Below are 25,718 nucleotides of genomic sequence, written 5' to 3' on the forward strand. Positions count from 1 at the left end.
GGAGAAATCGAAACAGTGCGCGGACAAGCATGTAGACGCGCAGTCGGTCGCTGCGAATCTGCGCGATCGCTGCATTGAGGCTTCGTTCTATTACGCCCCATTTAGTTGTACAAACACTATAAGAACCTATTTCACATAGTTCGCTCTCAGCGTTTACCTACCTTTCACGCAAGAAGCCGGTTCGGGAGACTCCATCGCGGCAACCGCGCGCAGTGGCGTTCGCTGTACGTATTCGGTAAAGAGATAGCGTCTGTAAACGATTATGTGCTTTCAGTTAGCCCAAGATTATTATTTAGACACTAAGAAACTTCTCTCGTTTCGAAAGTACTTACAAAAATGTCCGGGAGAGCTCGCGCGTGGTGGTTTCAGTGACCGCCGACAGCAAAACCTATGAGGAGCGTGCCACGTGATCCCTCATACTACGCCAGCGAGGCGCTTCCGATAGATGGCGACTCCGTAACTCCTCGCCGCCAATATTGATATTAGTTAATGGCTATATGTAGTTAACGTGCCCCCACGGTGCTCTCATGTGTAACACCGAGAGGTGAGCAAAGCTGCGATATCCACTCAGTATCGATCTTTCGACGACACACAAAACCGAAAGGCTCTTATTTAGTGTGTCCACGTAGGGAATGGTCGACTGTTGAGAGTGCCTTGTTCCAAGTTTGGATACGTGTAGTCGATGGTATGATCTTTCTCGCCTGCGAAGGTGACAGACCCATACTGAAGCGTTTTATTTATTTTTTGCTAATCGATAGGGAAGCAGTGAAAAGACGGATACCTTAGTCTGAAGCCCCGCCAGCTTCATAAACTAACCCTGGAGATTCATTGCGACTGTCGTGCTACTTGCCTCAACGGCGGGAGTGAGACGAGTAACCCGCTCTTCCCTCGATCTCCGATTGCTTTCCCGCATGCTCCTTGCGTTACCCCCATGTTCCCCTCGCACAGGGTTGCGCGAAAGTTCTGCGTGTACACGTGGTCCCTGTTTGCGTCTAAGCGGGAGCATATATTTGTCCAGAGGCGGAGGAACCGTCCCGTATATAGCTGGCCCTCGTGCGCGCTAATAGCCCGCTCACCGCACGGCTGCAGCTGCCTTCCCTAAAAACACCCCTTTTCCTTCCCTTCGACGCCTAGCACCATGTTTCCCCGGAGCTCATCCCGGAGCCATCAGTCCAAGTCCGCGGCAGCTGCGCGGTTTCCAGGCCACTTTTCTTTCCCGAGGCGCTCGGAGTAATCTCGCCTGATCCCGCGACCAACGAGAGCGGAAGGGAGCAGGAGCTGGTAGGCTGAGTCGTCCCCAGAAGCATTCTCGTGTTTGTGCGTGCGCGCGTGTGTGTGTGTGTGGGGGGGGGGAAGCTAATAGGGGGAAAACAGAGCACATTGATCATGGCTTCAAAGATGGTTCCACTGGTCCATACACAGGCTGTCCCAACTATCATGCACAAAGATTTAAATATGTGCAAATGCCACCTAGCTGGACAGAACCAAGGTAATGTTGTTTGCAGCCACTTGAAGAAGCTGATATTATTGTTTGCATTCCGCCTAATTACACAATTAGTCTTAGTTTATTGATCAACTTATCAACTATTATAATTACATGAAAAGTGTCAGTGAGAAAGTTGTAGAGCAACACGAAAAACAGCTTTCGGTTGCTCAACACGTGCTGCATAAATGTTTTTTTCCGAGTGTGAAAGAAGCCCGCGAATGCACGCAGAGTGCTGACGCGTGTGGTTTTACAGAAATTGCATTAATAGTCACAGATGGTCGCACAAACCCGTCGTCCTTAAGAAACACAAAAGCGCCTTCACCGCTTTATACTTGCCGCAATTTCCTTGTTTCCTTCCCTCCTCTCTCTCCCTGTGATCTTTGTTTTCCCCTTTCCCATTCCCCCGGTGTAGCATAGCCAACCGGACGTTATTCGGGTTAACCTCTATGCCTTCTACTTTTCTCTTTCCTCATCCTCCCACGCAGAGTGCCTCGAACAGCCAGCCGAGCGGCAATTTTACGTGTATTCGCGGGCTTCTTTCACGTTGTAGCACGCATTGAGCTACAGAAAGCCGTATCGGGAGTTTATCACGCTGCTCCACAATTTTTTCATTGAATATTTTCATCTCATCATAATATTTAGAAATTGGTTTACTAATTGGAATTTATTATGCTGAATGGAAAAAATAATCTAAGTATCTCCAAGCGACGGCAAACAACATTGCTTTGGTTTTGTCCAGCTTCGTGACATTTGTGGCATGTGGCATGTGGCTACGTTGCATGTGTGGAATATAACCAACCCTTATGGGTTGGTTATATTCCGCACATTTCTCTATCACCTGATTGATAGTGTGAATATGATGTATTGTTTTCTTGAGTAGCCTTTACGGAATCCTGCCGGGTCCTTTGGTTGACAGAAGTCTAAGGTGTTCCTGATTCTATTTGCGAGAACCTTAGTAAATACCTTGTACGCAACGGACAGTAAGCTGATCGGTCTATAATTTTTCAAGTTTTTGGCATCCCCTTTCTTATGGATTAGGATTATGTTAGCGTTCTTCCAAGATTCCGGTACGCTCGAGGTCATGAGGCATTGCGTACACAGGGTGGCCAGTTTTTCTAGAACAATCTGCCCACCATCCTTCAACAAATCTGCTGTTACCTGATCCTCCCCAGCTGCCTTCCCCCTTTGCCTAGCTCCCAAGGCTTTACCCGCCGTGGTTGCTCAGTGGCTATGGTGTTGGGCTGCTGAACACGAGGTCGCGGGATCGAATCCCGGCCACGGCGGCCGCATTTCGATGGTGGCGAAATGCGAAAACACCCGTGTACTTAGATTTAGGTGCACGTCAAAGAACCCCAGGTAGTCGGAATTTCCGGAGTCCTCCACTACGGCGTGCCTCATAATCAGAAAGTGGTTTGGGCACGTAAAACCCCATAATTATTAGCTCCCAAGGCTTTCTTTACTTCTTCCGGCGTTACTTGTGAGATTTCAGATTCCTCAAGACTACTGTCTCTTCCATTATCGTCGTGGGTGCCACTGGTACTGTATAAATCTCTATAGAACTCCTCAGCCACTTGAACTATCTCATCCATATTAGTAATGATATTGCTGGCTTTGTCTGTTAACGCATGCATCTGATTCTTGCATATTCCTAGTTTCTTCTTCACTACTTTTAGGGCTCCTGCGTTCCTGAGAGCATGTTCAATTGTATCCATATTATACTTCCTTATGTCAGCTGTCTTACGCTTGTTGATTAATTGTCCTCGTTTCAATTTGACTCAAAAAGATTGCTGCAGCGCAGGGTGTCTCGGGTGCGTGGTCTATATACACGTTGACAAGCTGAAAATTCACTACGAACTCCAGGCACAAATCCCCGTCGCACCCGACCTTCTGTGCCTCCGCATTCTGAAACGTTGCTCGCCAGAGGCGCCGGTACTGAAGGGTGTTTTGCTCCCGCTGTGACGTCTGAGAAATGGCGGAACCTGATTGGCTGAAGCATATCTACACAACTTCCCTCCCTTTCATCTTCTTTATTAGATGTGAAATATGGAAGCTTGGCTGCGGAAAGGGCCCGATATCTGAAAATGATAGCTAAGAAAAAAGAACGAAAAGACAAACCGAACAAAGGAAGCGTAACCAACAGAGCAACTCCATTTCTCTGTGCAAAAAAAAAAAAGTGTTTTGACCCTCGTCGTGCCTTATCAGAGAGATCCTATCTCAAGACCCTACGGTATTTTCTCGTCGACACTGAATTGAAAAAAAAAATTTTTTTTTCATATTTACCTTTCAGTCGGATCGCGATGCGCTTCCCACGGTACATTTACGTTGGTACCAACTGTAGGGATTGACTTAAGGACCAGGTGCAACTGAATTTTGGCCCGAACGAAAATTTCAATTTCACATAGTGTAGATAAAAAGCAGCCTCCGTGCACTATTTCACGATAGACATAAGAGTAAATGGTCCACCAGAACATCGCAAAGGTAGGCGTTTTTCATGTATATACAGAAACTGAAAAAAAAAAAACGGCGCATTACTCCACCACGGAAGTGACGCATGTCTCGGGGCGCGCAGATGCTCAGCATGCCTTGCGAGATTAGGCTCCGCCCACGGCGACCCTGAGTGTCGTGAAAAAGATTCGGAGGGGCTGCGCTGGGGCTTTCGTGATATCCCCCGAATACCAGGTGCCCGCGCCGTCTCCTTAGGTGCTATTAAAAGGCTTTTAACAACGACAACAACAACAAAAGACAATTACCAGCCCTTTGGCAAGATCGCTTCAAGAACATGTACTATATGTAAAATAATTTACACCCTTTTTCACTTTTTGGGGTGTAAATTATATTACAGTATACTAATATGTAACGAATTCAAGGTGAAACTTCGTCGCACTTGGCTTTTAAGTGAAATTACCGCTGGTCAGATAATCGCGAACCCTGCAGTATCTCCTTGACAAATGTGTCGCTGAAAAGAATAAAGCGCATGTAAGTCGTACTACATGCGCAGATATCCACGTTCCTCCTTACTATGTGGTCTGACGATAATCGTGGATTATCACTTTGGACCTTTTGAACTACGGGGTTCCTTCCACAGCATCACGTGACATTAAGATGTGCTGTGGAAGATTGTTGAGATGTTCTTCGCTACAGCTCTGCGACAACCCTTTTAAGCCGACTTGGCATCTTAAACCTTCATGTCCCGCTTAAAAGAGTAGCTATCGCTTTCTGAAGTGTAGTGGTTATTCCTAATTTGCGAAGTATCCCTTTCTCCTATTGCGAGACCAAGATATTTTAACCACAGGGCAAATAAGAGCGAACCGGACGAGCACTTCAGAAGTACGCAAGATGGAGGAAGCATTGGGGGGGAAGGGGGGGGAGAGAAATGGCACTGTAAGCATTAACATTCTAGGCTGCGGAATACAACTGCCCCATGACTGTCACATTGGTTGTTGGTGGTACTGGAGACTGAGACTCAAAGATGGCACATTATAGAACACTGGTAGATGGCCAGAAAAGAATGGCAGAAAAGAAACGTAACCATTAAAAAAGAATTGAAATAAATGTTTGTAACTAAATACTGATCTTGAAAGAGTGATTTCTTATGCCGGTTTGTTAAGCGGTAATTGAAAAAGAAAAAAGAACTTTCAATAATTCACTACGAGAATAAATCGATAATAGATATTAGTGATATGAAGAAATAAAAGTCAAATAACCAGTCAACGTTATACCGGCTATGGTGCTTTTTTATATATCCCTGGTGCATCACTTCCATCTACATTCAAGCATTCGGCCGTGTTTTGTTTTTCCGCATTTTCCTTCCTCCTGTACATACGTACAGAGTGGCCAGCAATTCATAGAGCACCTCCCTCTAGAGAGCTCCGGATTCCTAAAAGAAACAAACACAAAACAACTAAAGCAGGCGCCCCACGACAAGTTTTGCTTCACCACGTCCGGATCTCTCCCAACCAAACGCCCGCCTTCGCTAACGCACACAACCTTCTCCGGGCTCCGATGGATTGAGTTACGAGCGGCCCTCCGAGAAGCAAGCAAGCGAGCAAGCACACGGCAGAAGCGAGTGATTTCTTCATTAGCCCGGGAGAACGCCGTTGTTGCGACGTGGCGCCCTAACCCTCTTCACTTCTCAATCTCGCTCCTCGCACAACCCTGTATATAGAGATAGACGCACGGCGAAACCTTCATCCGCTCCTCACGTGCGAAGCCTTCTGTTTGTAATCGACGGCTCTATTTTTTTTCTTCCCCCCTTTGTTCTCGGTACGCACATACCTGCCTACAGTTCATATCCCCAGCACGAATTCCACACCCATCTACCACTGCCAACTTCTCTTGTTTTCTCTTTGTCTTCGGCTGCTTATTTGCCTAGTCGGTTCCGTATACACCCCACCGAAAACAGCCGAGAGTCCTTACTTACATACCTCAACCCGTTCCAGCGTCTGGATTCGAGCTGTAAGCCCCCCAGCAAGCCCGTTGCTGCCTAAGTGCCACGGCGGCTTGCTGCGGAGTGGATGAGAAATAAGCCGGCGCCGTGGTTCTGCCGATCTGTTGGAGATGAGCGGTGGATGAACATCGGGCGTGTCCATCACGCGGCTCTCCGGGGCAGCTAACTGTTGTGCTGCTTCTTCGCTGTTTGTATACTGCCTGCATGCTGCTGCTGCTGCTGCTTCTGACACTCCTTCGTTGTTCGTTCTCTCCCCGGCATCGAGAAGGGTTGCTTTTTGCCCGCTGGCAGGACGGATTTGCCGCCTTATCCCTTGCTCCTTCCCGCCTCCGTGCACCAGCTCTCATACCGCAGGAGGCGTAGAATCAACGAGAGGAAATTCCACGCCGAGCAACGTATGTGCCCAGGTTCTGGTTTGCGGCAGGGAGTGCAGGCGCTTCGATCGTCGAAGTGGTTACAGAGAGTCGAACAGAAGTGCTGTTGCTGCTGTTGTCGTTGTCGACATTTACGTTATTGTTGAAGTGAGGGCAAAATAAGGAGATTTGTTCATGCTAAAGTCGTGACTGCTAGTTATTTTGCGTAGCAATGAAGAAAGAAATACGATCGAGCACCTCTGCTACAAATACCTCTACAGTGAAGTGGCTTCTATAGCGAATGAATAATGATGTCCCAGTTCGATTGATAGTGCTGCTGTGCGCGGCCTTTACAACGAAGTGACTTCATATAACGAATGATTTCAGAGGCCCCAAGCACTTCCTAATAAAGGTATTCGACTGCGATAATGTAAAAAGAAGCGCTACAAGCAGTTCAATAGCTCCATGCGCTTTTGGTGCTCTTTAGTGAAGAAATCCTGATTACTTCTATATAGCGATTGCAGGGCGAATAAAAACGGGGTAACGCAGGGGAAGCCCTTCGGGTGCACGCGTGACTGGCCGACATCTCATTTGAAAACGGATAACGAAGGGAATTCGCCTTAGACACGCTGGCAAGCGTTCCGATAAGTCGACATGGTTTTGCCAAAATGCTGAGTTCTGTCTGCATGTCAGTTTTAAACTCCGTGCCGAATTCTCCGGGAATGAATGCGTTGTTTGCTCGCGCGCTGCGTTTTACGCGCTAAGTTGACTATGGACCCGGGACTAGCCAATGGCTATAGGTCCAGCAATGCCTTTGTATTTTGTAAAATGTGTTGTAAATAAATATTGAATGAATGAATGAATCTTCGGGAGTTAGGTGGCTGACGCGCTTTCAGTGTATACACCGTAAGAAATGTTTCATTTCGTGTATCGGCGCTGTCGTGACATTACTGCCTGCTCAAAAGTTCTTGTAATGGCAAGTTCACCTGAAACGATATCATTGCGGAACCCATCGACGATGAACCTCAAAGCAAGCGAACAAATGCGGGCCGGGAAAGTCAAATGGACGTATAGTGGCAGTATATACGCTGTCGAAGTGTATTGTCAACGTCGAGTAATGGTGTTTGACGATGGCGGCAGACATCGTCACCGACAAGTTTTCATAGCACGATGTCAATGGTGTGACGACCATGGAATGACGACGATAGTGTGGGAGATGCGGGGAGAGGCTGACCATCCTCCACGTCCTCCTGGAGTGTCGGAAAGCCGAATCTGACAGAAAGAAACATTTTCCGTTAGCATACCGGCAGCATATTCCCCTTCATCCTGTAATCTTACTCGGCCCAGAACCGCTCTTTAACACTAACGCAGTCCTAGACTTCCTGAAAGATGATGTGTTACATGTAATTAGCGCTATACGTTCATAGCGTCTCCTCTCTCCAGAGGATGCCGCTGTGATAGCCATTCCGTATAGCACATGCCTCTCCGCCCTTGCGTTTCAAGGGCTGTGGCGAGGCAGTAGTGCTCTTAGACAATTTTAGCATCTCGCATATTTTATATAATGCGTCATTCTTTTCTAATGCATTTTAGTGATTATAGTACATGTCATTAATCATTGCCATAATTTTATTACGTGTAATTTTTATGCAATTTACACAAACTCTTTTACAGCCACGTCACATTAAATTCACAGAGCCCATCAGACCACGACATATTCATTACCACTAGCATGGCGCTCTTTGGCCATACCTGGCCCTTGCGCCATTAAACCTCAAACATCATCATCATCAGTCCGACGACGATTGCGACATTACCATGACGTCATTCATCATCAGCAGCAGCCTGGCTACGCCCACTGCAGGGCAAAGGCCTCTTCCATACTTCTCCAACTACCCCGGTCGTGTGCTAATTGTGCTGATGTGCTAATGACGTCATTATGACGACAGAATCACGAGAGCCTCACTATGAAGGCGGCGAGACAAAGCTGCGCACCAGGTCTTTTTTTTTTTTTCTCTCTGCTCGTTTACTCCACAGAGGCCGGATACTAGCTCGACCATTTGATATATAAAAGAAGACAGAACACTTTGACGGAAATGTCTGTTTATCTCCTATTCCGTGCTATAGTTACTATCACCATGATCAGTTTATTTTTTTTTTCCATGGCAGAAAGCAGGACGTACTCCCAGTGACCTTCATCGAACTGCAGCCCTGCGTCATCTAAACCCGTATTTCTTAAGGCTTGTAGCGCAGCTCAGAACGAGCAAAAAATGGAAGGTGGAAGGGGTAATGAATAGGAACGGAGAACATGCTGAGCGCTAACTTCCAACTGATGGTTTATTTCGTGATGGTTTACACGAAATATACCATCAGTTGGAAGTTAACGCTCACCCTGTCCTCCGTTCCTATTCATTACGCCTTCCACCTTCCTTTTTTTGCTTGTTCTGAGCTGCGCTACAAGCCTAAAAAAGTCATGACACCACCAACTTGCCCTAACTGCCACGCTTTTGATCTAAACCCGTCCACATGCCTGCCGGCTTCGCTAATCTGGCGTGACCCTATGCTTCTCACACAAAACTGTCCACTGCTTAACCGTGCGGCGAGGGGCTGCGTACAAAGTCGCACTACAATACGCTAACATGAAGGAAGCCGCACTGGTTATACCCTGATCTCCGCGCGTATAATGCGATCGGCAAACCCGCAGAGTGAGCGCCTTCTCGCCTCGACATCGGGACGGCCTTCCCATAAGAGCCGGCTTCGCACCATCATCGAAGTTGAAATCCGCCCGGCACGCTCTCCCTCAATCTGGGTATCCGTCTTCCGATGTCCTTTCCCGATGTAGCACCACGGGTGTGTCTCGCGCATATGTAGGCGAGCAGCAGTAAGCAAGAAAAGAAGAAAAAAGAAAAAAAGAAAACGGTGAACAGAGGAAAGGAAGGGAACGAGGTGGCGGCGCAGGCGGGTGCGACAGGAGGCCGTCGAGGCCGGGATGCCATAACTAGACGAGGATCGCGTACGAATTGCATCGATCACTTTTCCCCGGGTGACGTAATCCGTCGCGGCGAATGATGCATCGGCCGCGGGACGCTTTGGGAATGCGCAGCAGTTGCGACGCGTGTGCCTTCTTCCATTTTCTTTCCTCCTCCTCCTCCTCCTCCTCCTCCTCTCTCTCTCTCTCTCCGTTTTATTCTTGCTGTTACTTTTCCTCTCTATACTCTTCAGCCCACCCCTGTGTGCGCACGTCCAAACTTGTGTTCGTTTCTATCACGGGACAACGTGCCTTGGCTTCTTGAAAGAGCCACAGAGAGTCCGTGTGTCTTCGTTGCGTTACACGCTCTCATTCTATTCTCTCCTCTTTCTTTCTGCCTTCCTTATTACTCTCCTCGTTTTAAAACAAAACGACAAAACAGTAATAATTCATTAACGTCGTCTTTACTTGGAGCTTCGATAATCGTATACGTATAACGTGGGCGTGCGCTGTTAGTAAAACCTGTTTAAATCGGCCGAGGCCAGCGCGAGCAGTTGATTGGTCTTGCATTCCTGGATGTTGCAGTGCAGCCTGTTAAAGCACGCTGCTGCCCAGAAGGTGTACACGCACGGCGTTTATTTTTTTCTTCTTTTTTGTTTTGTTTCTATCAGATGAACAGGAACACTTAGAGATCCTTTACGAAGTGTGTTTTATGGGATGGCCGCCGAGAATTTCAGGAGCCAGGCCCCCTGAAACCGATGCAATTCATGGTGCATTGGAAAAGCGTTATTAAATGGGACATCTGGGGAGTTTACTGGTTACAAGAAAGCTGTTGCCCAGTAACTGAAACTCGTAGTTCCATGCGAACTCACGAAGCGCTTTCGCGACGACCACCAATCCAAGAAATTTAAGTTTATAGCATAGCGCTACCACTACCATTAGGTAACTCTACAACAAACACATTACAGGCATACCGAGTCTGGCTTTAGTACCTCAGTACATGCAGTAGAGAAATAGATCGTCTTCATAATTACACACGAGTTCAAGCCTGTGGAATGTGTGCGCTCGAACACCGTGGAAAGCTGCTCCATCTAACTTACACCATTAAAAGATTGAACTGCACCTTATCGACGCAGAACTTCGTCATATCATATCCCCACTCATGGGCGTCTATAAAAGAAAACCCTAGGCATTTCTGGAGCTTCTTGATTACAAATCATACAAATAAAGGCACACTTGTCAGCATGGAGTTGCTGCCACAGAGAGAAAGGTTTTTCGTGAAACGCTGGTTTCTGCCGGCGTGTGTTTAGTTGCTTAGATGTTACTCGGCATGGACGAAGTGATGAGTACTGAAAAATTCACAGCGAATAGAGAGAGGGATCAATGAAGAAACAAAGAGACATAAAAAGGGGTGGACTTGCGATTCAACTGTAAATTCACTGCTGCTGCATGCCTTGATGAACAGCTCACGCTTAAGACAGCACTCATATTTGTATGAAGGCTGTCCTGTGCATCAGGTGTTGTAACGAATCGTTATAAGATTCGTTATAACGAATATTATAACGATTCGTTACAACAGCTGATGCATCGTTATAACGAATTTGCTTATATGCAACTTCGTCTGTAGTATACCCTACGGATGTGGCGAAAGTCGGTTCTGCTCACTACGGAATTACGTTGACAAAAAACAAACGGCACCTAAATATCATCCACGCAATAGGCGCATAGTTCGGGCGCACAGTTCCTTTATTAAAGTGAAGTTTTATGTCTTCTTTCCCGGGGTTGCGTGCATCTGCTCGGTCGGCGCTTCATTGCAGCGTAAGGTGGGCTGGTCCAAGAGACAGTGAAATAGCGAAATGGTCTGATCCCAGGAATGCCATTGGGAAATGTGAGCCGATCCCGGAGAAAGTGTTATTCGTGGTGGCATGAATCATGTATGCGTGGGTCGGGTGGTGGAAATTTCCACGTCTTCATGATTTGCCCAGCAGGCACGTAGTCGTTATGCTGCGAAAGGCTTTTAACATTTCCTTAAATGCTTCACGAAAGCTTCAATTCACATGGATTCCAAAATGTGCACCCGGTTAGCAGAATCTTTGAAACTTTGAACGGGAAAGCACAGGTCACTGTACAAAACCTCGGATATAACAAAGGAATTGCACCAGAATTATTGAAGTGTTCGCAAAGCCTCAAATAAGACCCATATGCGACTTCCGCGAGGTGGCAAAACAGATTGTACAGCTTCCCTGTCTTTGACGTATGAGTTGCACGGGTTGGCATAGATCCTCGAACGCTTTTTTTTTTCTTGTTCACGTGGCGAACCTAGCTCACATTGTCCAGCCTCCACACATTATGACAATGCTGCACCAAAACTGGACTGCTGTTATCGAATTTTGAAGACAACGTCTCGACAAAGTAGCTTTTCTTCGTCTGGGCTACAGCAGAAGCTATTGTCATTTCGAAGACAAGCCCCACTGACAGGCTTCAGACTGAGGCTGCTTTTTCACTGACGAAGACAAATCTTTGTAGAAACATTGGCTTCAGGCTGAGACTGTCCTCGTCTTGACGAAAAGAAGTGCCCTTGTCGAGACATTTATTTCAGGGAGAAGCTGCTTTGCTGTGATGAAGACAAGTTCCATTGTCAGAACGCTTGCTTCAGGCTGATGCTGTTTTTGCCTTGACGAAGACTGTTATTGCCATAACAAAGATGAGTCCAGTTGTCGAAACAATGGCTTCAGGCAGAGACTGATATTGCGTTGACATAGACAACTCCTTTCATGGAAGCATTGGTTTCAGGCTGAGGTTCTTTTTCTTTTACTGTTATTGCCATAACAAAGATGAGTCCAGTTGTCGAAACGTTGGCTTCAGGCAGAGACTGATTTTGTCCTGACAAAGACAACTCCTTTCATGGGAGCATTGGTTTCAGGCTGAGGTTGTTTGTGCCCCGACCAACTCCCTTTGTCAAAACTTTGGCTTCAGATTGACACTGTATTTTTTTTAATGGCGAAGACAAATCTCTTTGTCGAAGCGTTGTCTTCAGGCTGAGGCTATCCTTGTGTTGACGAAGACAAGTCCTTGATGGAACATTGGCTTCGGCCAAAAGCTCTTTTGTCGTAATGAAGACAAGTCTTTTTGTCAAAAAGCTTACTCCAGGCTGACACTGAAGTTTTTTCCTGACGAAGACTGTTATGGACCTTCGAAGACGTGTTCGCTTGCCAAAACGTAGGCCTCAGCCCGGGGCTGTTTTTGCACTGACAAAGTCAGGTGCTTTTTTCCAAGCATTGTCTTCTATTTGAAGCTCTTGTCTCCCGAAAACGGCAAGGCCCTTTGCCGAAACTTTGTCTTCGGGTTCAGGCTTTCTTTGTTAAAGTACTAGTAGTACTCAACGAGAAGAAAGGGGTTAACCGAGGGGCCCGATTTGGCCCTTGGTGTCAGTGTTTGTTGGCTTCTTATAGTAGTACTCGAAGCACCCTGTGAAAAATCTAGACTTGAGCGAAATTTTATTGTGGGTCTGTCGCGCATTTTTTAAATAGCATATACGTTGCTCCACGATCACCAAGTCCTTCTTTCTCCGCTCAACGGGTATAAGCAGACTCCAGTTGGCACGCACTGAGGCATACGACGCTTGTAAAGGAGATGGATATGCGACTTGCCCGTAGGCCGCGACCTCGTAGCCGATCGGTTCAGCTGGTGTAATCCTTAAAGACCCTCAAATGAGTTGCCGGATGCGCTGGAGTCGTCTCCGCTCCGTGCCCTGCATTCATCGACGCTCGAGCAAGGCCAATCGCCGTGTAACGCGCATGCGCGGATTGTTGCGTCGCTCCCACTCGCAGGCTCTCTTGGGAAATCGGCTCGAGAGAGAGCTCGCGGGCGAGGAGGAATGGGCATTGCGAGACAGAAATGGCCGCGAGGGTTGAGCGTGTGCCGTATTTGCATATGTATAACACCAGCGTCCGAACTCACGAGTTCGCAAAGCTTCCTCTACAGATGAACTGCTTTTTTTTTAATGACCGGGAAATTTCGCTAAGTACTTCGAAGCTATCAGGAATGCTCGGTGCCTGGTTTCACGATCTGCTTTGCCTGTTTGCGACAGTTTGTACTTTGAGCCTTTTCTTTTTTCGTTTATACTAGTTGGCCTTTGTGATCTTCTGCTACTTTTTGTGTATTCTGTATAATTCATGCGAAACAGAGTGGCCAGCACCATTTCATGGTGGTATCCCCCCTTGTTCAGTCATGACGTTAAACGTGCTACTCTAACTTACTTGCAGATTTGTGTGTACGAGGCTAATTTTACGATTTGTTAGTTGTGCTCTCTGCGCCTTAATAATCGCTTTTGTCAGCTGTAACTCTCTTATAAGTGAAGTTGCTATTTTTGACTGTTTTCGGTGCTATGTTAACACTTACAAACTCCTTTCTCAATTCCTTGAATTTCAAGGGCCGAATTTACAAATATTTTTGTGCATAGGCGCTGCCTTTCACTGGCCGGTCACCTTCACTATAGACACTGTCGACATTTTAAGCAATTTAAATTTTGGATTGGAATTCAGCAACAATACAGTCTTCTTTTATAACCAACGCAGTTGCAAGGTAACCTGCCCTTAGGAATACGAGCAAGTGGACTTGGCGATGCGTCTAACACTTCCAGTTTTCATGAAGCGTTTGTTAACTTTATGTCCTGCAGGAATTTAAAAAATCGATTTTTTTTTCATATAAGGGAAATAAATATCCGTCACAAAAGTTTAGACTGGCACAGAACTGCCTTTCTATGTTTTCCGAAAGTAAATATATTGAACGCTTTAGAAAGTTTAGGGAAATGCATGAGTAGAATATCAACAAGAATGTTTATGCCTACCGCCTTCTTCTTCGCACGTTAGATCTGAAAATTGGTGCCCTCACTTTGCTTACGAAATCGCGTTATATACCGGCAAACATGGTACACGCGTTGCTGGCTGAATCGTTCACACCGGTCAAGATGGCTCCGTCCACGTCTCTCCTATAAGAAGCCTCTCTGCAGCCTGAGCGAACTAGCGCGAAATGAGCAAGGGACAGAGCACCTGAGGAGAAAATAAAGTTTGCTTTCTCTCTCTCTCTCTCTCTCTCCATACTCTTCCACCCTCTTGTTTTCCTTATATTTCTTTCTTTCGTTTCCATTTGCCTCGCTCTCACCACGCGCAGGCAGTCCTTGCGCGCGATTTCATATACCGAACTTGGCCGGTCGATCTCCTTGGAAGGAGGCCGTCTGTACCGCGGCAGTGTGGAAGATGCATCGCCTTGTTGCGGTCGCCGAAGGGAGAACCGAGAACGAAGGCGCACGGAGGTGTGAATCCCCCGCCGTTTCCGGAGCAGGAGGGACTGCCCGCTGGGAGCGACGTGTTCGCTCATCGTCGCGCCTTAGAAAGGCTCATCGTCGCGTTTGCTCGGCAGGTCGTCTCCGCGCGAGACCGTTACACAAAAAAGCAAGAGAAACCGAAACCCGGTCCCTTCTGCGGGGCTACCTGTACACCACCTAATTCCGTGCAGCTCTCTCTGCGTGAGCCGTAGAATTCGTCGTATCCGGTGGGCAAGTTAGTCCGTGTATACCGATGTGTGTACTTCCCCGCGCCAGTGTCGTCTGCTTGTGGCAACAGCGAGCAGACGACACTGCGAAATACCTTCGCATCCTGAGTTGAGCCAGTGATCAGTGGTGTTGGAGCAGTATGGCATGAGAGTCAAGTGATTTGGTTCCGGGTTTAATGATTGCACGCGCGGAGCTCTGAAATGGTTTCCACGTGATCCTGTGTACTCTATACATGGTACTGTTCTTCGTATCGTCCATTGCAATTATGCTTGATACGACCAGAAAAAAGACCGTGCTAAAGTGTGCGATGTTACGTTTATTAAGAACTGATGACTTCATATAAAGGTTACCCAAGGAATGCTGTAAGTGGGGTGGGTGTTGAGACGACGTAGCACGGTGTGCGACGAGTATATCTCAACGCTAGGCCAACACTGTGCCTTCTTCGCATGTTACTACAGGGTCGCGTGTCTGCAGGTATAGTACATAAGCTACTCCGGATAAGCACGCAAACGAAGCTTCTCATGTTGCTTGTTGTACATCCACATGACGGCCGTCATGAATTGGGGTCAGTGTGAGCGAATTTAGGTGCTCTAAATGGACGAGGTCAAATACGGAACACAATCGTAGAACACGCTTCTTGAACTCTCATCTCGACTATCACTGTACGGCACTTCCGACGGTGCCTTTTTCGGGACCACCACCGTCAAGATTTTTCTGAGCCCTGGTCTTTCGACTCCTTAACAGAGCGGCACCCTTTTGGAGCCACTAAAGTTTTCAATCATTCATTTAAAAAGAAATAATTACATTTCCTTCCCTCCTTGCAAAGACTGCAACTAGATAAGCAAATTCTATTTCACGCATTTAATCCATAAATCATGTTTTTGTAGTCCTTGGGTCCGCGTAACGTGTAACAAAAGGCGGCACTATATACTTACTGCAGCGCATTCTCCACGTTCTCGCTGCGACGCGCACCGACGCCACTGCACCGTATTTAGCGTGACGGCCGTCTCAATCCTCGCATAGGACTTCTACGTATACACGACACGGCAGAGGTACGGCTGCGCCGACGTTCTCTCTGGCGAGCTTTCCTTCGGAGTTGTCCGTATAGCCGCTTCTTCGTTCGGGGACTCGATTCTTAAGGGTGTATGCACGCCGGCAAAGAGACCGCACCGCACGGGGCGCGACCGCTTAGAAGGTGACCGCGCGCGGCCGCGGCACGTAACGTATTGGGACGATCCTGCCAAATTAACCGCCCCAGAGACCGATCCATCAAAACGGCGAGTGAGGTGTCCAGAAGAGAAGCGCTTGCCGCCGCCGCCGCCGCCGCTGCGACAGGCTTTCTAGCTTTGGAACGCGTGTATGCACCAAGGCGTGGGACCGAGAAGTGTGGTGCGAGGGAGACCTGAGCAACGGCGGGAGATCACCGATGTCCGCCGCAGGATGGACGCGGTGCCAGCGGCACTGGTTTGTGTGTGGGGCTGGAGTGTACGAGGTCGCGGTGACTTTTCCGACGCCGTGCTTGTATGACTTCGATACGGCATTACGCGGCGTGTGAGTAAGCTAATGTTATACCGGTGTCACGCGGTCGCTGTCGATCGTTGTCGGACCCCAGCCGGTTCGAATTTCTCGATCGCGATCGGTAATGATCGCGGCTACACATTCCAGCGACCCGGATCGAGATTTTGGTGAGCCCAAGTGCACCAGTTATAGTTAGTGTGTTCAAGACACTTGTCGTCTAGTATGCTGCGCAGATTATACTATAAAACTTTTTAAAAAAGTAATACTTCATTTGCTATTGTGCGCGAGGCTAATATCGTCTGCTGATCGTCTGCAGCTCTCCGTACTACATGGTTGTCAGCTATGGGATCGCGATCATGAACTCGATTGCGATGCATGGATCGCGGTTATCAGGATCAGGATCGAGCTCAATTCATACCGGGGCCGATCACGATCTAATACGACCGTGTGAAACCGGTATCAGTTTACGTGTCAGAACGTCAATGTTAAATTTCATCTGTACGGGCACTGTTTATTGGGTAGAGGTTTGTAATAACTGCGACGAAAAGGATTAAACGGAGCTTTTAGTTTTGCAGGGCATGGGCGCAAGTCAGTATATGGCGATTTTGTAAGCTTCATAAAAAATCTGTACAATGTGAAACGTACGAAGCTGGACATCGGGTGTGTGTGTGTAGGGGGGGGGGGGGGGTGGAAAGTCTCCTATAGCAACCGAAAGAAAGCTAGCACCAATTCTCTTCATGGTTAGTTGATAGAAGTCGGAAAAATAAACCACCACGGGTCATAATTTTAGGCTTTCCGAATGCTTACATTTCGGGAAACGTTGCTAAATGTAATACTATTGCTAAGTCTAATAGTTGGCAGCAAGTAAATAAGTAATAACTGGTAAGCTTCGGCTGACATTAAAGGCCCTATGCACACCCATATCACCAACAACTAGCAGAAAAGTAAAACCCTGAATAACCATAATGCTGGAAGGGCTCAGAAGTATTACTCACGGCATTTAGCGCCTTTGCGCAGGAAATATTCCGGCAGTAATGTGAATGTGTATATTTTCATCTTTTTATTGAGCCTCCCTTTTTTGAAGCGCACGCCTCCCCCCTCCCCCTCCCCCCATCAAAAGAATAACTCCTGGGTATTGACACAGGTAAGAGGGTACAGGCTTGGGGCATACGAAATTTATGCATGATACATTTTAGCAGGTCTCGTCACAACTTCGTCACAAATCTCGTTACGCAGGCTGCGGTTTGGTCTGGGAAAGTAAAAACATACAAGAGCTGCCGGTGCTGTACACGTATTGTAAATATTAACGTTCTCTCAACGCTTTCGAAAAATCCTAAGGGAATCTTCGTAGTCTTAGGAATTTGAAACACATGTTAAATGCAATGTCTTTAGTGGACATCGAGACACATCTTCAACACGCGATTTGAAAGCTACGAAAGTTGCTCAACAACAGCATCTTGATATGTGGTGTCTGCTGTATACATGCATGTACAAAAACTACGTAGACTTATACGTATGTACGAAATGGCTGCCAAGGGTGCACTGTTTCGAGAAAAAAAAATGTTTTCGCTAAAACAGCCAGTGTACATACAAGACACGTATACGTAAACACGCCCAGCATCTAGAAACAGTCAAACGCGCCTTCTCAAGGATTCTCCTTAATACCAGCGCGTCGAACCGTCTCCGTATACTCTCGTAGGTCCGGTGCATAAAGACAGCCTAAAGCGCCCGAGCAACATTCTTTTGTCCCTGACATCTAGCGGAAAGCAAGGCCCAGTGCAAGATTAAGCAGGCCAGAAATATCGAGTGCACGACTAACTGCGGCCTGTCAGTACCTCATACCGTCGCAGCATCTCATTCTGTTGATCCTTTTGAACAAGATGCGGCCTCCCAATTAGGCGCGCATTCGTTCACCATCGCTGCGCACACGGAAAGCAACAAAGCGCACCCCCATACAGTTGGTACACATTCGACACCCCGAAGGTAACGAGCGATGTGGCCTCTCTGCGAGACCACAAAAACAAACAAACAAACAAACAAACAAACAAAATCCATGCAACCCTTTACCTAACGAGCTGCACGGTCCACGCTATCATTTTCGGTTATACACAACGACACCCCCTCATTCCAGTGAAGACAAACGCGGCCGCTAGCCGGCGCGGCGGTCGCAAGAGTGCACCCACGTTACGCTTCGCTCGTAATCCGACTCTCGGACAGCAAGTCGGAGGAAGCAGCTCGTTACGGGCGAGTCCACGTTTTCGGCCCGCTCGCCATGCGTCGTATCCTTCTTGATGACGCTGGACAGCCCTTCCGTGCTGTGCTTTCCCTTGCCTTCGGCCAATGTGGCTGCTCGTGTAGCTAACATTCGGCGCCCGGCATGGGGTCTCCACTGTCAGCATCTTTCGTAGCCGCGAACGGAAACCGTAAGCGGATTCTCCGATTCCTTTCACCGCATTGTGACCTGCTCCCTCCTCCACCCCACCGCGCATTGACAGTTGCCGCTAAATAATACCTTAGTCTGGCATCGACGTGGCGCGTAATTTGTGGTGACTGCTCGCTATTTCTGCACACACGATGGCTCTCGCATTCATGAGGGCTCACGTTCGCTTCCAGAATAGCAGCGATGATCAGGCGCAGTTGCGAATTAAAAACTTATTTCTCGCTTCGTCATTAAGTACACTGCACCGCTCGTGTGCGTAACAGTGGCGACTGTGACCGCCTTTCCTCCTTCTCCTCTTCCAATCGTCTTCCCTTCTTTCTACCCCAGTGACGTACCCCTTTCCCTTATGACGTATCTATGTCTCTCGCTCATAAACTCCGTGTTGCAGTAGGTCATCAGCAACTAGGCTCAACTTTACCATACCGTGACGTTGACACAAGGGACAGGCATTTCAAACGAAGAGCATAACCAATTAATGGCCTCTACACATCAGCAAAACCCCTCGTCAGGATATAAAAATACGGCAAGAATAATGAAATATCAAGTACATCGTGGAAAAAAATATATATTATGCAGGTATCTTATGTTGGCGCCATGGTTGACGACCAGAGCACATGCTAAGAATCGCCAGGAAACCCCGACAAAGTTAATCATGCATGGGATCCTATAGTACGCACAGCTGTAAAGCTTGCGGCGCAGTGATCACTTTCAAGGAACGTGTCCTGGCGAAAAGGAGGGCTGCCGAGTCTGCAAATACCTAACGAAGTTTCCTGGTTTCAGGGTTTGCTATACCGTTCTTTTTTTATGATTTACATATGCACCTGGACGAGCGTTTTTACATGCCGCACCCATTGGAATGTGTCCGCCGCGGCCGGGAGTCGAAGCCGCAACCTCGCTTGCTGAAACGGAACGCCAGAGCCGTGCAGCCGACGTGGCATGTACGACACCTTCCACCGTGCACTCACTCTGCTGCCTCTAGCCACGTTCCAAGCGAAAGCCGAGATAGACAGAAAAACAGAAAAAGAAAAAAAAAGAAGGAAGAAAAGGAACCACTAAAAATGTACGGGCACATTCAGTCCCAATTAGACGAGGATTTGGGGACCAATCTAATTGGACACGGGAGAGCGCACCAGCGCCGATCGAGAAGCCGAGGAAAAGCACCTCTTCCCTGGCCTCCCCGCCACCCTCCCCTCCCCAATCCCTGCTTTCGGTTGCCACGCCACCAGCCCTCGCTCTTCACGTCGTCTCACGGACCTCCAGATTTGCGCGTTGCTGGCCGTTTTCTTGTCAGTTGATCTCGCGCAGACAGACAGGGACCCAGTTCCGCCTCTCCACTCCAATCACAAGGAGTCCATTCGACCGGCTGAAGGGCATTCCTTCCCAGCTTCCTTCTTTAACCCTCGCTCCCCTCCACCCCCTTCTCATCCCCGTTCCTTCCGCGGATCGAGAACCCCGTTGAACCCGCGCTACCCCCCCCCCCCCCCCGGGGGGCTAAACTCTCCCGTTTTGTTCGCTCGTCCGGTTTTGGTTTCGACTCTGCAGTCTCCGGCGGTAGAGGAGACGACGACAACTACGACGACAATAGGGACTTTTAGCGGTGCTACGGAAAGTACGGTACACGGTACGGTAAGTACGTAATACCGTACCGGTCGAGGACTGCGCATGCGCGAACTTTACCGTACGGAATGACTTTCCGTACGGCATACTAGGCGGTAAAGAGTCGGTAAGGCTCAGCTAGCAGCGTGTGTCGCTAGCCGAGCTGCACCAAGCCAAAACAGTGAGAAGCTGATGTCGGCCACAAAGTCCACGTCTCGCGTGCTTTTTTTTTACCATGATAATACCAAGGCAAGAGGTTACTTTTAAACAACCTTCTGCGGAGCGACGAAGTGACAACAAGTAAACAGTGGCATAAAAAAAAAACCAGGTAGGTGACGCCATCTAGTGATGTAGAGTTTACTTAGAGGGGACGCAAAGTTTTTATTGCAGTAACTAACTATATTCTACTTATCTACTGGTGTAAATTGTCAACAGCGGTGCAATTTACAAGAAACAAACCCTTTTTTATGTATTGATTAGATAAGAACACCTATGTAACAAAAGGTTTCACGTGTTGCAGGACGAAGTCTCACAAGATGTCGCTACCGGCCCTGTGACTGACGTCTAAGTTTGCCGTAGCCGGGCCCTTCTGTAAATAATAATGCGTGTATAGACAAGTTAAAGCTTTCTAGTATTCGTCGAAATGAATATTTCGCGCTCAGCGCATAATTATTGTATTCTGCAAAGCCCCAATGTTAGCCGCTATCATCATTATCCCATTGCCGTACGCATCGAGCGGCACACGCAGCTAAAACGTATTCGGTTATCGCGGTAAGTTAGTACGGAACGGTAATACCGTACCGTATACCGCACTTACCGTACCGTGATACGGCACTGCTAAAAGTCTCTAATGACCCGTCGACGGTGACTGCGTGAGCATCGGGGCGCGACTGGAAGAGGAACACGGGGAAAGGGTCGGTCTCGTTTTTCTCTGCGCCTTCAGGGGTTGGGAGTAAGCGCGCCCGTGTACGCGGGGCTCGGGTTGCCGATGTCCAGCTACGCACGTGCTGCGCTGTCATCCTGCGCTCCCGACAACAGCCTTACTGCACGCTCGATTTGCGCGTGCGACGGGCCGTGTCAACGTTTTCCGGCATGGTACCTCTGTTTTATCGACCACCCGCGGCTCGGCGACCCCTTCCTCTCGACCCTACTTTTTATTGCTTTTTTTTTTTACAGCGAAGCTGAGTTTCGCAGCGGTTTTCGTGTGGCTGTTGAAAGCCAGTGGGGAAGGGGGGAGAAGGGGAGGAGGCGCCGCCGTGCTCGTAATCAAACAGCAACGCAACCTGTGTCGTAGTCCCGAATGGTTGGTTTGAAAGGTGTAATAATCATTGATTACGAAATAAAAGTTACCTTGCCTACAACTCACACTAATATTATACCTTCTTTGCGCCTTTTCTTTTCTTTCTTTCTTTTTTTTTTTGCCTGCAAAGCGAATGAGAGTTAATGCGAAGATCTTTTCTACGAGACTCGTTGCTGCAGCAGCAATATACTGCGCACGTTCGACTCCCTCAGGCGCGCGCGAGAAAACACGAGAAGGGTGAAAACGCGAGACTCAAGGACGCCTCTGCGGGAAGTGCGTAGGCCTCGTGGGCTCGTACTCGTACGGCGGCGCCAGCGCTCCCGAACTCAGCAGCGCCATTCGGGAAAGCTGGGTGGACGGATGTTATGAGCGTCCCCTTTGGAACGGGGCCGTGGGTGGTGCCACCAAGCTCTACTATACTGCCTAATGTCTTACCTAAGTTAAAAGAAACAACAGTATTAATTCCCACAACCAAATTTTCTGATCCCCTATTGCAAACTTTGCTTGCGTACGTCTCTGTTTTTTGTCGTTTCCCTACTTTTCTTCTACCAATCCTCCAATCGCCTCTTCCCAATCTCAATTGCGGACATGTTTACTTTTCCCCTGCTCCCGCTGAACCCAAGGGCTTCAAGGAGGCTCCAGTAGTGCCTAAATCGACCACTGGGAAGACGTCTTCATATTCTAATAAAACACGCTCCATCGTTTCCCTAGCTTTACCACAGCAAGCACATGCTTCTTCTTCCTTCTTGTAACTCGCTTTGTAGGTGCGTGTTCTAAGGCATCGGGATCACGCTGCAGCGCCGTCCGGCGCCCTCTCCCGGCCAGGTCGAGCGTACACTCCCTGTGTTTCCCTACCCGGCGCGTTGCCCGAAGTTGTGTGCGGCGCCAAACGAGCGCTCTCGGGATCGGCTGTATAATGCTTTCTTACGAGCGATTCTAGCGCAACAAGCTTTTGTGAAGTGCAGAGTACTGGACAAGTTGGACAATCGTCCACTATCAGAACTGAAAGCTTTAGGTCAGTGCTCTGAAAGAAGATCCGCGTTGAAGGCCTTACTCGCGTTAATAAGGTTCCTGCGGTCTACGGGGCTTAACGATAGACATTAAGAACGCCGCCCTTTACCGCTCTATAGTGTGCGCGTTTTGTTAGGGCTCGTCTCACTTTCTCTCTATGTCCACCTTCCACTCTCTTTCTCTTTTTATCCCCCTTAAATCTTCCTCCCGTGCAGGGTAGCCAACCGGAACTACCTCTGATTAACCTCCCTGCTTTTTTCTCTCTCTCTCTCTCTCTGGCCCGCTTAACAGTGAGCTCGCGCCGTCGGATCGGGCCGTCATCGAAGGCAGATGTAACAAACTATAGGCTCTCCGATTTATTTTCGGTGCACCTATATATAACGTGGCTCGACTCGATGCATTATGCGTTCACTAACAGTGATAAATAGAGGTGGGCGGACGACACATTTTTCGCATTCGAATCGAACATGAATAGTAAGTTTCGACCTTCTTATTCAATGGCGAACGGCTGACGCATATACATGTACGTATCTATAGCACGAGTATTTATTTCTACCAGCATAACGAGGTACCACGCCAGTGCAACAAATATTTAGTCTTGAAAAACATCAGTGCTTGCCGTAAAAACTGCACAAGTAGAGAGAGAGAGAGAAAGCAATGAGAGGGAAGGCAGGGAAGTCAACCAGACGACCGTCCGGTTTGCTACCCTACACGGGAGGAAGGGAAAGGGTGAACAGACAAGTAGCGCCTCAACATCTCTAAGGCCTGGTCAAACAAGCTCTAAAGGAATGTCTGGTGCACGGAGGGCATAGCTGTGGCAAAACTTCTTCAGCCATATTCCTTAGGGTTGAGCCCAATTAACAAGAGATTCGTCCCGGGTCACAGATCGGACTGCCGGAGCTCCTCAGGCAACCTTAATTTTGTGGGGGGCTGGTCAGTATATAGGGAAGCACGGATCAGTTCAGTGTTACTGGACACCCGCCGAGGTGTGGTCTCAATCCTTGCTAAGCTTCGCGGTGTAATGCGGTCGCAGCGGGATCAGGAATCCCCGGATCAGTGTCTGCACAGGGGGCCATGTTGCATCCGATCTCGACTGGTAGTATAGGGTTCTTTTTTTCGTTATTCTCTTGTTTGTTTTATGGTGGGTTAGTCACCTTCTAGATCTGCGTACTCGGCAGTCCGATCTTGGGCTTTTAACGGAGGTTGCAATCCGAGATTGGCAAGAATGCACAGTCCGGAGAAGCACGTGGTGAAAATACTCTATCTGGGTTTACCCGAGTTGAGAAACTCTTGCAACAGGCACAAAAACTTAGCCACTCAATTTTTTGCACTCATAAGCTGGACCATGATACGATGGACACCACCTAAGAGTTTCGAATTCGCTTCTATTTTTTATTGGTTGCGGTTCAAGGACGGTGACCGAAAAAAGTGAGGCAGTTCTGTTTTGATGTCCTTTAAGTAAATGAAAAAGACAAGCACATTTTTTTTTTCAATATTGGTAAACTGACAAAGAAGCAATGGTTGCCACAAAGCCAATCACAATTTGCAGCTGATTCATAAGACTGTCATGGACTTGTATCTGTCGTCCAAGCTGACGCCGAATTCTTGGAACACTGCAGTCTTGGTACGCTGCAAATTTTGTGTACCGATTTCATATTAGATACTGTCACCACTGCAGGGAAATGAACTAACAGCGGACTGCTGCAGAGTCGAGGAAAAGAAATTTAAGGAATGAGCTTCCTATAGGCAGAAAGAGGATTTCAATGACTCTCAAGTTCCTGCAATGGACAGCATATTCAGCTAATTCGCGGGTTTGTTGTCTCCGTAGCGTACCTGCTTTTTTTCTGGAAGGATGTGCCTCGTGATTTGTACTCTGGGTAGAGAAATGTAGATATGTTATCTTCTCGCAGGCTGGTCGAGTTGGTATGTGCTTAAAAACATATTCGCTAACAAGGGGCACAAATAAATAAATAAATAAATAAATAAATATATATATATATATATATATATATATATATATATATATAATAGAGAAATGCAGATTACATGCCAGTAGTAATTAATACAGGCATGTTATTCTCTTTGGTCTTATACTTCTAGGACCCTAGCTCCAGATTGCTTCTAGACGACGACCATCTGGAGGGCATAATTAGAAAGGTTGAGAACATGTATATACAGGTTACATGAAGGCTGATACTGACATAAATAGTGGCACTTACGCTCGATCATTTGGCTAATAATTAAAATCAGTTTCTCGAACCTTTTCTCGCATAACACTTTCGTGCAGCAAGTTTTAACTGAGAACGCGCGAAAGAGGATTCGGTTACAAGGAGCCAATTCTAACCCTTACAATATTTTAGCTAAGCTGCGCGCACTAAGAACACCATGTACAAAAGATCCAGAATACTGAATCAAAGGCGACATATTTCACATAAACTTATTCGCAGACTTTTTTTTCTCAATTTCTTTGTGTTTAGCTAGATGATCGTTGGTTTTCTTTGTTTCCGCGGACAATGCTCAATGAGCACTCTGCAATAAACGCGTCCGTGTTCTTTAGATCAAATTATCTGGAGAGGCATCAGACTCTTGCAGGGAGTCAAGTGCTCATGTATTACGGGCGCTTTACATGCACGCTCAGTCTCGGTCAGGCTGCGATCCTTGGCGGCTGGCGCGCAAGCCATACATGCTCCAATAGACGAGAGTCCTTACGTGGTTACACATCCGGCCTGGAAGAGCCAGCTTCGAGCGTGAACGCCTCTTCCTTCCTAACCCAGACGGAGAGCACACGGGCACACAATGAACGTTGCCCCTAGGCGAAGCTGTAGGTAAGAATCGGCTGGGCTTACCCCTGCTCCAAATCATCCCTTTCTTCCCTCCCCCCTCCCCCTTAAAGCGTATACCCCGCAGGGGAGCACGTTAAAAACTATTTTTCCGGACCACTGGCGTTGAAAGTGTATCAACTGTGGAGCAATGTATCCAAACCCGCTCTTGTGTTACACCCAGAACTCGTACGCAGGACGCTGCGAATATCAGAAAGAAAGAAGAAAG

The sequence above is a fragment of the Dermacentor albipictus genome, chromosome 7 (genome assembly GCF_038994185.2).
Source record: "Dermacentor albipictus isolate Rhodes 1998 colony chromosome 7, USDA_Dalb.pri_finalv2, whole genome shotgun sequence".
Taxonomy (NCBI): domain Eukaryota; kingdom Metazoa; phylum Arthropoda; class Arachnida; order Ixodida; family Ixodidae; genus Dermacentor; species Dermacentor albipictus.